The sequence below is a fragment of the Octopus bimaculoides genome, chromosome 2, assembly GCF_046866305.1.
Source record: "Octopus bimaculoides isolate indiv1 chromosome 2, ASM4686630v1, whole genome shotgun sequence".
Classification (NCBI taxonomy): Eukaryota; Metazoa; Mollusca; class Cephalopoda; order Octopoda; family Octopodidae; genus Octopus; species Octopus bimaculoides.
Window position 1 is genome coordinate 12,578,687 of NC_142929.1, and position 17,850 is coordinate 12,596,536.

Here is a 17,850-nt window from a genome sequence, read left to right on the forward strand (position 1 = left end):
CACCATCACAGACATAAACCATTTTCTGCAGCAAATTCAAAACAACAGTATTTCACAAATAAAACTTAACTTAACCCTTTATTTTACTCTCTTTTTTTTTTTTTTACTTGTTTCAGTCATTTGACTGCGGCCATGCTGGAGCACCGCCTTTATTTATTTTTTTTTTACAAATATTGCCCTGTTTTGGTCACCCATTTTTCTTCAAAGCACCTTGGATCTTTCCACCGCCCTCAGTGGGGGGAAGAACTGCCCACTTTGGGATGAGCCACCGAGCTGTGACAGGCTCCCAATGTTAGCTATGTGTGAATATTGCTGATATGGAATATGTTGTTGTCGTCCATGAAGTTGTAAAAATACAAAACAGATAATGATAACTATTCCAATGACAATCATTTCCACAACACTTGAATATACCATGAATTATTCTGTAGATTCACTGCATAATGCTGCATGTGTTATGTTATGATTGATTTGAAGCAAAGAATGAGTGAAAAGTGCAACTCCTCCCCCTCCTCCCCCTCCTCCCCCTCCTCCCCTTCCATCTTCCTCCTCCCCCTTCCATCTTCCTCCTCCCCCTTCCATCTTCCTCCTCCCCTTCCATCTTCCTCCTCCCCCTTCCATCTTCCTCCTCCCCTTCCATCTTCCTCCTCCTCCTTCCATCTTCCTCCTCCCCTTCCATCTTCCTCCTCCTCTCGCCTTCCTCCTCCTCTCGCCTTCCTCCTCCTCTCGCCTTCCTCCTCCTCTCGCCTTCCTCCTCCTCTCGCCTTCCTCCTCCTCTCGCCTTCCTCCTCCTCTCGCCTTCCTCCTCCTCTCGCTTTCCTCCTCCTCTCGCCTTCCTCCTCCTCTCGCCTTCCTCCTCCTCCTCTTGTTCCTCCTCCTCCTCTTGTTCCTCCTCCTCCTCTTGTTCCTCCTCCTCCTCTTGTTCCTCCTCCTCGCCCTTCCCTCCTCCTCTTCCCGTCTCCCTCCTCCTCTTCCCGTCTCCCTCCTCCTCTTCCCGTCTCCCTCCTCCTCTTCCCGTCTCCCTCCTCCTCTTCCCGTCTCCCTCTTCCTCCTGTCTCCCTCCTCGTCACGTCTTCCTCCTCCTCCCTTCCTCCTCCTCCCGTCTTCTTCTTCTTCCTCCTCCTCCCTTCCTCCTCCTCCCGTCTTCTTCTTCTTCTTCCTCCTCCTCCCTTCCTCCTCCTCCCTTCCTCCTCCTCCCTTCCTCCTCCTCCCTTCCTCCTCCTCCCTTCCTCCTCCTCCCTTCCTCCTCCTCCCTTCCTCCTCCTCCCTTCCTCCTCCTCCCTTCCTCCTCCTCCCTCCCTTCCTCCTCCTCCCTCCCTCCCTTCCTCCTCCCTCCCTTCCTCCTCCTCCCGTCTTCTTCTGCCACCTCTTCCTCCTCCTGTCTCCTTCCTCCTCCTCCCGTCTTCTCCCTCCCTCCCGTCTTCTTCCTCCTTCTCCCGTCTTCTTCCGCCCCCTCAAGTCTTCTTCCTCCTGTCTGCTTCCTCCTCCTGTCTTCTTCTTCCTCCTCCTCTTTCCATCTTCCTCTGCCTCCCCTCCCCATCATCTCACTTCTTTCTCCTTCCCATAATCTCGTCTACCCCCCCCCCTCCTTCTCCTCACTCCATCCTCCACCCCCCTCCACTCACCCCCTCCTACATTTTTAATTAGTCTTCATACTTCATAACTGTCTGGCAATTACACCCATGGCATCAGCTGTACCAGTTGATAATGAAATTACCGTCTCATTGTACTTTAACTTTGCAGTCATTGATTCAGAGTAAAGAATTTCTATGTTCTTAACAATCTTGCTATGCAGCTACCTGGTTCAACATAGAATTTATAAACAATACATACATATGACCCTAATTTCCATTGTTTTCTTTCCTTTCTTTCCCTGTTTTTATTCACCCTTTGCCTTCACATTCCACTTTTTGCATCAACCTTCCTTCTCTTTTTCTTGTGAATTCTCATGTAATAGTGTCCTGTTCCCCAAATAGAAGAAACCATGTGCCCAAAGCCAGGAGATTGCTTGGAGACACGAGGCAAGTTATAAAAACCTACCTCAGCACTTATCTCAAGAACAAGAAATTATTAATAGTTCTCATTTTAATACAGTGTACATTAAATTATACATACATACATGCATATATATATATATATATATATATATATATATATATATATATATACATACATACATATATACATATACACAAACACACGCACACGTATACACACATATACTGTACTAACAATACAAACAAAACTAATCACTCACAATTACAGCGCACACACACATGTACACATATACACATGTACACATATACACTAGGAAACTACACAAACCATACCCACGTACACACACATACAAACGCATACCCAGTACCAACATACACGGAACACACATGCACACACATACACCTCACCTGGATAAACCCAACGTACAAGGACACCTAATAAATACAACACACTCATACATGCTCACACACACATACACCCTCATGCACACACATACAGTTGCTCTCTCACACACACACGCACCACAATGACAACTCAAACACAAGCATACTTAGAGACACACACAAACTCACGTACACACATATAACACCCCCACCAACACACAACACAAATAAACATACGTACACATACAGACATACACATACATATGAACCATCACACACACATACGGTTGCTTACACACACACACACACACACACCACAATGGGTATTTAAAACAACACACTCACTCAGACACAGAGAGAGACACACACACACTCACGTATACACACACTCCCACATTCACACAAAACACTCCCACGCACACACACAGATGCACACATACATACACACACAGACGCACACATATGTACACACCCTCACACATACATACGGTTGCTCTCTCTCACACACACACCACAAGGACGATTAAAACAACACATACATACTCAGAAAAATAGATATACGCACAGTCTCACGTACACACACCTAACATCCCCACCGACACAAAAAACACACAAACACACATACACACGCACTCACGCACACACACGAACAAGCACATATACACATACACACACATGCGCACACACAACACCCTAACAAATATTAATCACACACATACACACACCATCCTACCATAGATAAAAAACACACACATACTCATATACACATGCCACACACGCACACATACAGACATAGACATACACATACATATGAACCATCACACACATACGTTTGCTTACACACACACACACACACACACCACAAGGTATTTAAAACAACACACCCACTCAGACAGAGACACACACGCACTCCCACACTCACACAAAACACTCCCATGCACACACACAGATGCACACATACATACACACACATACGCACACATACGTACACACCCTCACACATACATACGGTTGCTCTCACACACACACACACCACAAGGACAATCAAAACAACACATACACACTCAGACAAAGAGATATATGCACAGTCTCACGTACACACACCTAACATCCCCACCGACACAAAAAACACTCAAACACACACTCATATACACATTCCACAATAAACTCTGGGACCAATAAAAACGGCACAAACACACACACACACACACACACACCCACACACACGGACACAAACACACATATATACACACACACATAGAGATGTGCACAAAACCAGTCCCCAAAACCAGTGAACCATGACAGACTGTCACAGACCAACCAAAAATAAAAAAATCTTCTTTAACACTTCTTCCCTCCCACCCCAGCTAGCCAGTCATACTGTCTCTTAAGACAGTAAAACATTCCCTCAATATACACAAGAGAAAAAGGCCAGGTCAGTTCCTCCTCAATTTTATTCGATTGTCAAAGAATATGTATAAGAATATGTATATGTATTTTTCCATATGTGTATTTTCATACACTGTTTTTAACACTGTTTTTAACAATTTCACCTTAATATCAGAGAATGTGTGACAATCAGTATGTAACACTACAAAGTTCATACAAGGCTTTATACTTTAAATATATTTTATCATCAAAGAATGTATATATGCATTTTAATACTCAAACTGTTTTTTAACATTTTTTATTATTCCCAAAGACTTTTGATAATCTTTTTCTAAAAAAGTGAAACCGGTTAAGTAAATAAATATTTTTAAAAAATAAGTGCATTTTCAAACCTTCTTTCATATATATTTCCACTCGTATGGTATTCCACAACTTTACTTTATTATATATATATATATATATATATATATATATATATATATATATATATATATATATATATATATATATATATATATATATATATATATATATATTTATATATATATAAACATATATATATATACATATATATACATATATAGGCCACAGATTGGCTCCCATGCCCGTGGCATGTGAAAGACAACATTCAAGCGTGGTCGTTGCCAGTGCCACTGGACTGGCTCCCATGCAAGTAGCACATAAAAAAACACCTTTTGAGCATGGTCATTGCCAGAACTGCCTGACTGGCCCTCATGCCAGTGGCACATTAAAAGCACCCACTACACTCTCAGAGTGGTTGGGGTTAGGAAGGGCATCCAGCTGTAGAAACTTTGCCAGATTAGATTGGAGCCTGGTGCAGCCTTCTGGCTATATGGGTCTTTGTGAGTAAATTAGCAATAAAAGTGGTCTATAGATTAACTCTTTCATTACCAACCTGGCTGAAACTGTGTCTGCCTCTGTAGAACAAATGTTTTGTGTTCAAATGTTCCAAATTAAAATCTTCTACCAAACCTTAGTAACAATTTATGTTCCTAACACTAGCTTAATGATAACTAAGTTATTTTACTAAATTCTTTGTTATATTTAAAATAATTGAGAGAAACACAGAGCATCTTAACAGAAATATAGTAAGAAAAGGGTTAACAAATGATTAATTTAACCCTTTTGATACCAACCCACCTGAAACTGCCTCTGGCTCTGTAGTACAAATGTCTTGTTTGAATTAAAATCTTCCACCAAACCTTAGTCACAATTTACCTTCCTAACACTAGCTTAATGATAACTAAGTTATTTTACTAAATTCTTTGTTATATTTAAAATTAATTGAAAGAAACACAGAGTGTCTCAACAGAAATATGGTAACTAAAGGGTTAACCCATTTGATACCAACCCACCTGAAACCGCCTCTGGCTCTGTGGTACAAATGTCTTGTTTTCAAAAGTTCTGAATTAAAATCTTCCACCAAACCTTAGTCACAAATTATGTTCCTAACACTAGCTGAATGATAACTAAGTTATATTACTAAATTCTTTGTGATATTTAAGATAATTAAAAGAAGAACAAAGCATCTCAGAATAAATACAGTAATGAAAGGGTTTAAAATAGCTGAGAATCACTGCATCTAGAATCTAGACAAATTCACTTGCTCAGGGTATCATGCAGGGACAAACCCGAACCTACATAAATGCACAGCAAACTTCTTCACCACTAGTGCACACACGTGTACACACACACCTTTTTTTAGTCCATTTGTTGTTTGGGCTTCCAAAACTTCAAATTTTAACACGTTTCAAGTTTTATCTCACCCGACTTACACAAAAACGAAAAAAAAAACAAAACAGAAGAAAAGATTCCTTATGTTCCAACTTATTCAACCAGATGATCAAGGAATAAAAGTCTTTTGTATTTTCTATTGATGTTGAGTGCTTTCATTACACTGCAGATAGAAGAAACTTGTTGCTGATGTATCCATTGTTTTGATTGGCATGTAGCTTCTGAATGCAGCGGCTACTCTTGGAGCTGTCATAATTTTTGAACTGTCTCTGTTGGCCTCTGGGCCTGAATGCAAGTGGTTCACTTGTCTGTCTGTCCATCCACTTTACTTTGTTATCTCTGTACTGCTAGACTCTTCTTCTCTTTGAAGAAGATCTTTTGATTGGAAAATTTAAAAGATAAATAAACAAAAACAAAAACATCTACTTTGTAATAAAATGCATTGTTTTAGCTTCTGAATCTCTTTAAATTCTATTATGCTGCTTCATATCTGACATTATAAAAATATATATACAATATAAACAATCATATATATATATATATATATATATATATATATATATATATATATATATATATAAATATACAAAATATTCTATAATTATATATATAATTATAATAAGGGGTCAGCTAATTGCCTTGCCATGTACTGAATTAGAAATAGATGCTAAAGCGTCTATTTCTAATTCAATTTGTGGTGAGGCAGTTAGCTGTCCCCTTATTATAATTATGTATATAATTATAGAAAATTTTGTATAATTTACCTAAAAGGTTTTTTAACGGACTGACTACTTGGTAAAATTAGTATTATTAATAATCTTACCCTATAATATTACATATAAATATATATATATATATATATATATATATATATATATATATATATATATATATATATATATATATATGTGTGTGCCCAGAATTAGACAGGCTTGGAGAAGAAGGGTGTGGAAGCTTAAAGACCCTGCAAACGGACAGAGACTTAGAGACAAGTTACTTGAAGCATTTAACGAAATAGAAGGGGATATAGCATCATACAACGTGGAAGACAATTGGAGATTTCTGCGGGACAACCTGTTGAAAGCCACCGACCAGATTTGTGGGTGGTGTAAGGTCCCCTCCCAACCCAGAGTAACGTGGTGGTGGAACAAGGAGGTAGACAGGGCTATTAGACAAAAGAAACAAGCTTGGAAGGACTGGAAGAACGGTGGTAGCAGGGAATTGTACCAATGTGCCAGAAGGGAGGCTAGGCGACAGGTTTATTTAGCCAGAGGGGAAGCAGATAAGGAAAGATTTGCCAATGTTCTGCGCCGTGAGGACCAAAGACTCGAGGTATTTCGGGTTGCAAGACAGTGTAGGAGAGAGAATAGTGATGTTGTAGGAGAGAAATGTGTTCGCATGGATGATGGTACGCTTGCATTAAATGAGGATGCAAAGAAAGAGGTCTGGAGATGCCACTACGATAGATTGCTTAATAAAGAGAATGAATGGGAGAAAGAGAGCCTGCCTTATGTCGACCCAATAGAGGGACCAGCTATCCGAGTTGATAGTACCAGGGTAGATAAAGCAATTAAGAGTATGAAGACCGGGAAAGCCCCCGGCCCATCAGGAATCACTGCAGAGATGCTCAAAATATCTGGCAGTGTTGGCTATAGCCTAGTCACCCGTATTACGAACCAGGTGATACACGAAGGAGTCATACCCTATGACTGGTGTAGCAGCATCATAGTCAACTGCTACAAAGGTAAAGGGGACGCTTTAGATACAAATAATTACAGAGGCATCAAGCTGTTAGATCAGGTTATGAAAGTTACAGAGAGGGTCATAGCCCAACTAATTAGGGAGCGAATCAATTTAGATGAGATGCAGTTTGGGTTCGTGCCAGGTAAAAGCACTACTGATGCCTTATTTCTAGTGAGACAGTTGCAAGAGAAATACCTAGCCAAGGATAAACCTCTGTACCTGGCTTTCGTTGACATGGAGAAAGCCTTTGACAGGGTCCCCCGATCCCTTATCTGGTGGTCAATGAGGAAACTTGGGATAGAAGAATGGCTAGTGAGAGCTGTGCGAGCCATGTACAGAGATGCGGCCAGTAAGGTGAGGGTTGGAAATGAGTACAGCAATGAATTCCGGGTAGAGGTAGGGGTCCACCAAGGTTCCGTCCTCAGCCCCCTATTATTTACCATAGTCCTCCAGGCAATCACAGAGGAGTTCAAGACAGGTTGCCCCTGGGAGCTCCTCTATGCTGATGACCTTGCCCTAATTGCGGAGTCACTATCAGAACTAGAGGAGAAGTTTCAGGTGTGGAAGCAAGGTCTAGAATTGAAGGGCCTTAGAGTCAACCTAGCTAAAACCAAAATCCTAATAAGTAGGAAGGTAGATAAAACACAAACCCCTTCAGGTAGATGGCCCTGCTCAGTATGTAGAAAAGGAGTAGGTAGTAACTCTATAAGATGTACCCGGTGCAAGCTATGGACACATAAGAGGTGCAGCAACATCAAAGGCAGGTTAACTAGCAAGTTAGTTTTTGTTTGTGGCAGATGTTCAGGTGCAATAAAGACTGCAAACAAACAGGAAACAACTTCTATCTCATTCCAGGGTGAAAAACTAGAGGTAGTCGATAGCTTCCGCTATCTGGGCGACCAAGTTAGTAGTGGGGGTGGGTGCGCTGAAAGTGTAGCTGCTAGAATAAGAATAGCCTGGGCAAAGTTTAGAGAGCTCTTACCCCTGCTGGCGACAAAGGGACTCTCACTCAGAGTAAAAGGCAGACTGTATGACGCATGCGTACGAACAACCATGCTACATGGCAGTGAAACATGGGCTGTAACTGCTGAGGACATACGTAAGCTCGCAAGGAATGAAGCCAGTATGCTCCGTTGGATGTGTAATGTCAATGTGAATACCCGTCAGAGTGTAAGTATCTTGAGAGAAAAGCTGAACATTAGAAGCATCAGTTGTGGCGTGCAAGAGAGACGATTGCGCTGGTATGGACATGTGGTGAGAATGGAGGAGGATAGCTGCGTGAAAAAGTGCCACACCCTAACAGTTGAGGGAACCCGTGGAAGAGGTAGGCCCAGGAAGACCTGGGCTGAGGTGGTGAGGCAAGACCTTCGTACATTGGGCCTCACCGAGGCGATGACTACGGACCGAGACCTTTGGAAATGGGCTGTGCGTGAGAAGACCCGGCAAGCCAAGTAAGATCGTTGCCAGTGCCCCTGGACTGGTTCTTGTGCGGGTGGCACATGAGATGCACCATTTTGAGCGTGGCCGTTGCCAGTACCGCCTGACTGGCTCCTGTAGGATTTTCGAGCGAGATCGTTGCCAGTGCCCCTGGACTGGCTTGTGCGGGTGGCACATAAAAGACACCATTTCGAGCGTGGCCGTTTTCGTGCGGGTGACACGTAAAAGCACCCACTACACTCTCTGAGTGGTTGGCGTTAGGAAGGGCATCCAGCTGTAGAAACTCTGCCAAATCAGACTGGAGCCTGGTGTTGCCATCCGGTTTCACCAGTCCTCAGTCAAATCGTCCAACCCATGCTAGCATGGAAAGCGGACGTTAAACGATGATGATGATGATGATGTGTGTGTGTGTGTGTGCGTGTGTATATATATATACTTATAGATAGATAAATCAAAATAAGCAACAAGGATATTCTGATTTTTGATCACCTTATTTTTTGGGAATTGTTTGGATAATACTACACTAAATTCTGGTGCCTAAACTTAAGTATCATATTCATTTTGATTCTAAATTTTTTCACATATAGATAGATAGATAGATAGATAGATATAGATATATAGATAAACATGCATGCACACACATATATATACACACACATATATATATACATATATATATATATATATATATATATATATATATATATATATATATATATATATACACACATGCATATATCATCATCATCATCGTTTAACGTCCGCTTTCCATGCTAGCATGGGTTGGACGATTTGACTGAGGACTGGTGAAACCGGATGGCAACACCAGGCTCCAGTCTGATTTGGCAGAGTTTCTACAGCTGGATGCCCTTCCTAACGCCAACCACTCAGAGAGTGTAGTGGGTGCTTTTACGTATCACCCGCACGAAAACGGCCACGCTCGAAATGGTGTCTTTTATGTGCCACCCGCACAAGCCAGTCCAGGGGCACTGGCAACGATCTCGCTCGAAAATCCTACAGGAGCCAGTCAGGCGGTACTGGCAACGGCCACGCTCAAAATGGTGCATCTCATGTGCCACCCGCACAAGAACCAGTCCAGGGGCACTGGCAACGATCTTACTTGGCTTGCCGGGTCTTCTCACGCACAGCCCATTTCCAAAGGTCTCGGTCCGTAGTCATCGCCTCGGTGAGGCCCAATGTACGAAGGTCTTGCCTCACCACCTCAGCCCAGGTCTTCCTGGGCCTACCTCTTCCACGGGTTCCCTCAACTGTTAGGGTGTGGCACTTTTTCACGCAGCTATCCTCCTCCATTCTCACCACATGTCCATACCAGCGCAATCGTCTCTCTTGCACGCCACAACTGATGCTTCTAATGTTCAGCTTTTCTCTCAAGATACTTACACTCTGACGGGTATTCACATTGACATTACACATCCAACGGAGCATACTGGCTTCATTCCTTGCGAGCTTACGTATGTCCTCAGCAGTTACAGCCCATGTTTCACTGCCATGTAGCATGGTTGTTCGTACGCATGCATCATACAGTCTGCCTTTTACTCTGAGTGAGAGTCCCTTTGTCGCCAGCAGGGGTAAGAGCTCTCTAAACTTTGCCCAGGCTATTCTTATTCTAGCAGCTACACTTTCAGCGCACCCACCCCCACTACTAACTTGGTCGCCCAGATAGCGGAAGCTATCGACTACCTCTAGTTTTTCACCCTGGAATGAGATAGAAGTTGTTTCCTGTTTGTTTGCAGTCTTTATTGCACCTGAACATCTGCCACAAACAAAAACTAACTTGCTAGTTAACCTGCCTTTGATGTTGCTGCACCTCTTATGTGTCCATAGCTTGCACCGGGTACATCTTATAGAGTTACTACCTACTCCTTTTCTACATACTGAGCAGGGCCATCTACCTGAAGGGGTTTGTGTTTTATCTACCTTCCTACTTATTAGGATTTTGGTTTTAGCTAGGTTGACTCTAAGGCCCTTCAATTCTAGACCTTGCTTCCACACCTGAAACTTCTCCTCTAGTTCTGATAGTGACTCCGCAATTAGGGCAAGGTCATCAGCATAGAGGAGCTCCCAGGGGCAACCTGTCTTGAACTCCTCTGTGATTGCCTGGAGGACTATGGTAAATAATAGGGGGCTGAGGACGGAACCTTGGTGGACCCCTACCTCTACCCGGAATTCATTGCTGTACTCATTTCCAACCCTCACCTTACTGGCAGCATCTCTGTACATGGCTCGCACAGCTCTCACTAACCATTCTTCTATCCCAAGTTTCCTCATTGACCACCAGATAAGGGATCGGGGGACCCTGTCAAAGGCTTTCTCCATGTCAACGAAAGCCAGGTACAGAGGTTTATCCTTAGCTAGGTATTTCTCTTGCAACTGTCTCACTAGAAATAAGGCATCAGTAGTGCTTTTACCTGGCACGAACCCAAACTGCATCTCATCTAAATTGATTCGCTCCCTAATTAGTTGGGCTATGACCCTCTCTGTAACTTTCATAACCTGATCTAACAGCTTGATGCCTCTGTAATTATTTGTATCTAAAGCGTCCCCTTTACCTTTGTAGCAGTTGACTATGATGCTGCTACACCAGTCATAGGGTATGACTCCTTCGTGTATCACCTGGTTCGTAATACGGGTGACTAGGCTATAGCCAACACTGCCAGATATTTTGAGCATCTCTGCAGTGATTCCTGATGGGCCGGGGGCTTTCCCAGTCTTCATACTCTTAATTGCTTTATCTACCCTGGTACTATCAACTCGGATAGCTGGTCCCTCTATTGGGTCGACATAAGGCAGGCTCTCTTTCTCCCATTCATTCTCTTTATTAAGCAATCTATCGTAGTGGCATCTCCAGACCTCTTTCTTTGCATCCTCATTTAATGCAAGCGTACCATCATCCATGCGAACACATTTCTCTCCTACAACATCACTATTCTCTCTCCTACACTGTCTTGCAACACGAAATACCTCGAGTCTTTGGTCCTCACGGCGCAGAACATTGGCAAATCTTTCCTTATCTGCTTCCCCTCTGGCTAAATAAACCTGTCGCCTAGCCTCCCTTCTGGCACATTGGTACAATTCCCTGCTACCACCGTTCTTCCAGTCCTTCCAAGCTTGTTTCTTTTGTCTAATAGCCCTGTCTACCTATTCATATATATACATATATACACACATATATATTATCATTATTACAATTATTCATATTAGTTCATTCATTTTTGCTGATGATGTCCAAAGACATCATAGACTTCATGTGTTTTCTTAGAACATCATGAATTACATAACCCTACACATGCTGCAACTTTTGTGCCTTTGACCACTGTTGACCAACCTCTGTTTGTACACAGTTCTGTTTCGAATTACAATATTCCTCTGAAGGTCTGGTATTCCAATCCTATTATGCAATCATGTAACATACCAGTATTAGCTAGTGAAACTTGCATAAGATTAAGTGATTTGTCATATTGCAATAAAAGTTTTTAAACCAACTCTCCTGCTCTCAGATATAGACTTTGTCAATTATTCAAATGTATATAATACCAAGCAAAACTCAGAGGACAAATAACATTTAATATTTGATTGAAATAAGGTGTGAGCTGCTAGAATTGCTTGCATTCCAAGTAAAATGCTTAACAACATTTCCTCTGTCTACGTTCTGAGTTCAAATTCTGCTGAGGTCAGCTCTGTGCCTTTCAGCTTTTTTGAGGTTAATAAATTAAGTACCAGTCAAGTACTGGGGTCATTGTAATCAACTTAACCCCCACCCTGGAAATTGCTGGCCTTGAAATGAATATTTAATTGAAATAAAGTGGCAGGCTGGCAGAATCGTTAGCACACTGGGAAAAATACTTAGAGCCACTTCGCCCGTCACTACGTTTTGGGTTCAAATCCTGCCAAGGTTGACCATGCGTCCCATCCTTTCAGGGTCGATAAAATAAGCACCAATTGAGCAATGGTAATGAAGTGATCAACTTATCTCCTCCCCTGAAATTGCCGGCCTTGTGCTAAAATTTAAAACCAATATTTTATTGAAATTTGAAAATACAAAGAATTTCATGGAGATCTAAACATTGGTTAACTGTTGTGCTAGCTCAATCAAATAATGCTACTTATATATGTGTGTATATAAGCGTGCATGTATGTGTGTGTGTGTGTGTGTGTGTGTATGTGTGCGTGTGTGACTTCAAGCTTCTACACCATTTCCAACTTAAGGCAACAATAGACCCAGGGCTATAGAAGAAAACACTTTTCCTAAGAGGCCACATTTTGGGACTGAACGGAAAGCCCTGTGGTTATAAAATGAACTTCGTAAATACTCAACGATCTCTTAAAAAATACCTTTTGGTGTTGAAGTCGTTTAATTATTTCATACAAAATAACAATCATTTATGTATATAAAATAACATCATCATCATCATCATCATTTAACGTCCGCTTTCCATGCTAGCATGGGTTGGATGATTTGACTGGGGACTGGCGAAGCAGATGGCTACACCAGACTCTAATCTGATTTGGCAGAGTTTCTACAGCTGGATGCCCTTCTTAATGCCAACCACTTCGAGAGTGTAGTGGGTGCTTTTTACATGCCACCGGCATGAGGGCCAGTCTGGCGGTACTGGCAACGGCCATGCTCAAATGGTGTTTTTTATGTGCCACCTGCACAGGAATCAGTCCAATGTTTTGTTCACATGCCACCGGCACAAGTGCCAGTAAAGCAAAGCTGGAAACAATCGCGTTCAAATGGTGCTTTTTATGTGCCACTGGTACGGGAGTGAGACCGCTGCTTTGGCAGTGATCCTGCACAGATGGTGCTGTTAGTGCTCCACTGGCATGGGTGCCAGTCACCAAATTTGGTCAGTTTCGATCTCACTTGCCCCAACAGGTCTTCGCAAGCTGAGTTTAGTGTCCAATGAGGAAAGGTTGGCATGGGTGCCAATGTAAATTTACCCTTTGCCTGGATCTGTACTTTGAAGCCTACTGTTTTTATATAATGTAGAAACAGCAGATTTCAAAATATGGTTAAGCTCAGTTTTTGTGTCAGATGCAAAAAAATTAAAACAATAAAATAAAAGAGAGATAATGGAGACATACCTGGATGCCTTTTATTAATTTATTTGAATATCAACAATTTTATTGTTGTAAGAAGTTTGCTTCCTGATCACATGGTTCTGGGTTCAGTCCCACTGCATGGCACCTTGGACAAATGTTTTCTACTATAGCCTTGGGCTGATCCAGGCAGATTTGCTAAACAGAAATTGAAAGAAGCCAATCGTGTGTGTGTATATGCATGTGTGTGTACCTGTATGTGTTTGTGTGTATACATATGTGTGTGTTGTATGTGTGTGTGTTGTGTGTGTGTGTGTGCGTGTTGTATGTGTGTGTGCGTGTTGTATGTGTGTGTGTGTTGTATGTGTGTGTGTGTCTGTGTGTGTATACATATGTATGTGTGCTGTATGTGTGTGTGTGTGTGTTGTGTCTATGTATCATTGTGTCTGTGTGTGTCTCCACCACTGCTTGACGACCAGTGTTAGTGTGTCCACATTCCTGAAACTAAGCAGTTCAGCAAGAGAGACTGATAGAATAAATACTTGGCTGAAAACAGAATAAGTCCAGAGATCAATTTGCTCAACTAAATAAAAAAAGAAATACTTCAAGGTGGTGCCCCAGCATGGGCTGCAGTCTAATGACTGAAACAAGCAACATGTATTAAGAAATCTAAACAGGGAAAAATGATGGAACTGACACTGAAGAATTTGCTGCAAAACATCCTGCAAGGAAATTTATTATACTAGATTAAGCTTTGGAATAAGGCATATATATTAATATAATTCAAATTCCTTGATTTGTCATGAGTTCTAATACATATTTTATGAGTTCATTTCTCAGCACTCTGAAGTAGGTATTTTGCTTTGTACATCTTTAATATGATTCTTGCATCTTAATTCTTCTGAAACCTCTGATTAATTTTCTTGTTTCATTCCGTACTTTGTTTTTCTTTCGCTGCTTGCTGTTACATTTTAGAATTGTGGTTGAAGGAAATGTTTTTTTTCTTCTTTCTTTTTAACGTTGTCAATAGGCTGAAAGAGAACACTAACACAGTAATATTGATTTTAAATCTATCAGAATAATAATAATAAAAAAAAAGAAAAACTGATTAGAAGAGAGAATAATGCTAGCTTTGTTAATAGAAATGAATGAAATGGCTTTATGTCCTTTACCGTTCCATGATTGGCAGGTGATATGTTCTCACTGATTAAAGTCATTCATTACATTGCTTTTGTCTAGCCTTGCTTTTTTTTAAAAAAATACTTTGTTGACGTTTTTGTTTTCACTTTTTTTTGTTGGTTGTTGTGGTTGCTTGGCTCCAGGTTGGTTCTAACTGAGCAGATCTATGATTAAAAGAGCTCCTACCATGATTATACCATATTTATTTTTCAAAACATCATATATCTAATAGCAAACTAACCATTGCAGTAAGGTATAATTTAAGCGAAATTTGCTTGCTATATTTAGCAGGTCAAGAGGCCACGTAGAGGCTCCCTTGCTTTGTTATTATTATTTAGTCCCTTATTCTGAGTTCAAACTCCACTGAGGTCGACTTTGCCTTTCATCCTTTTGGGGTCGATAAATTAAGCACCAGTTGAGTACTGAGGTCAATGTAATCGACTTGACACCTCCCACCAAAATTTGAGGCCTTGTGCCTATAGTAGAAAGGATTTATTTAATCCCTTATTAAGCCCCATTGATGAAAGGCATTCTTAACAATGACTATCCCATCTTTTTATTATGTACAGAGAAAACAGGACTGTATCCAGTGTGTCTTATTCTAAAATGGTAAGATGTAATGATTTGAAGGAATTTGACTGCTTTTTGAAGCAGTTAAACCTCTATTAAGACACTCTCTCGATGGCTTGTCCTTTGTATTGTATTTTCTGTTGGTATTTAAGATGGTGAACTGGTATAATCATTACATTAGACAACATATTCAGTTGTATTTCTTCAGTCTCTTTTACTAAGGATGACTTCGGGGTTAATAGAATAAATACCAGATGGGCACTGGGGACCATGTAATCAACTTTCCATTTCTCTCACAATTGCTGGCCTTGTCCCAAAATTAGAAACCCTTATTTATCCATGATAATTGTTTATTTTTTTTTTTTATCATTGTTGTTGCTAATGAATTTAACAAATTGTCTGTTCTTTGCAATGAAATTCTGTCGTTTTATCATAAGTATATTATACAGGATTTGTAGCTGAGGCTTTACACCAGCATTTCTCAACCAGGATTCCTTGGAACCCTACGGTTCTGGCAAAGGTTTCTAGGGGGTCCACAAGAAAGAGTGAGATAGACTAATGCTAATTTCATAATCGTAATATTACTATTCATACACAACATATTATTGGTTATTGTAATATTGTAATATTACAATATATATATATATATATATATATATATATATATATATATATATATATATGTGTGTGTGTGTATATATATATATATATATATATATATATATATATGTATATATATACGTGTGTATATATATATATATATACAATGTTTATCATGTGAACTTCGATGAAAAAAATATGAGTAAGATATGGTATATAATCTTTTTTTGTGCAGGGGTTCCTTGAGTATGTAATTTATTTTAAGGGTTATGCAAGTGTAAAATGGTTGAGAAACACTGCTTTACACACAAACACTTAGTTTACTCCCTCCTTTACTCCTTTTCTAACCAAGCACACATCTACACACACACACACACACACACACACACACACACACACACACACACACACACACACACACACACACACACACACACACACACACATACAAGCATGTGTAAAACACAGACATAGGACCAATTCTCAGACAGATGCAGAGCAGACCTTGGAGTGGGAGGGGAGGTCACTAAGCTACTGAAAAGGTTGTGAACAGTAACAAAAAATCCTTTGACTAACAAACAATCAATTCATTGTTTAACCTGCACATTAAACAAACAATCGATTTGTTAGTTTGATATTTAACCAACTAACTAAGAATAAAAATAAAAAAACTGAAAGAGAATCTGAGTGTGTGTTAGTATTGGGCATCATGACTCTCCCAAGACATACACACAAAAAAAAAAAAAAAAAAAAAAAGCTAAACTCTTCATTAAATTTACATCACTGAATTCCAAATATATCTTATTAGAAATCAACCCTTCTTTTATTCATTCCTAGATGCTGAATAAATATTTCAGACGTCAATGTCATTTTACACAAATATATTTTATTATATATGAATCCTTTTCATTTCTCTTAAGATAACAAGAAATAAATTGAATAAGAAATATCATTGAGAGGTTTACTTGAATCTTTAAATAAATAAAGTTGTAGCTTGGAAACATTTGCAGTTCAAATTGACTGGAAATATTAGGTATCCCCTGTGAAAATTTTAGTGAAAGATCTGTATGGCAAAAGGAAACAACAATGGAGATTATCAGCAAAATATTAATACCTAAAGAGAGAGAGAAAAAAAATCAATCTTTATCATAATTATTATTCAAGCACAGAAACACATGAGCTGATTGAAAAAATAAAGAATTCAAAAATAATAATACAAACTAATACTCTGCATTGCTTTCCTTTCTTAATAAATTATGTGAATAAAAGCAGGTGTTATTATGTGAAATTATGTTTCAGCATAGAATGCATAAGGAAATAGTTTAAATCATTTTTGTCATTCTAGTAACTCATGTTTATATTAACTAGCAAAGGATAATGAACAAAAATATTTAAAATCTTTTTAAATCTAAATTTCAACTTTAGACCCTGCAAAGATTCACAGATGGAGAATAGATTTTGAAATGGTAATGTGTGTATATAAAAGGAAAATAATATAATTTATATTTGGACATTAGTAATTCTATCATCAGACTCTACTGACAATATAAAAATTACACACACACACACACACAGAGTAAAATCTATTTCCCAACGTAAAATGGCAGTCTTGATTAGGATGATGTTACTACCTTTTCTCTCACTTGTTTTCCTCTTCATGTATATATATATATATATATATATATATATATACACACACACATACACGCACATATATTTTTGTTGTGTTATAAGC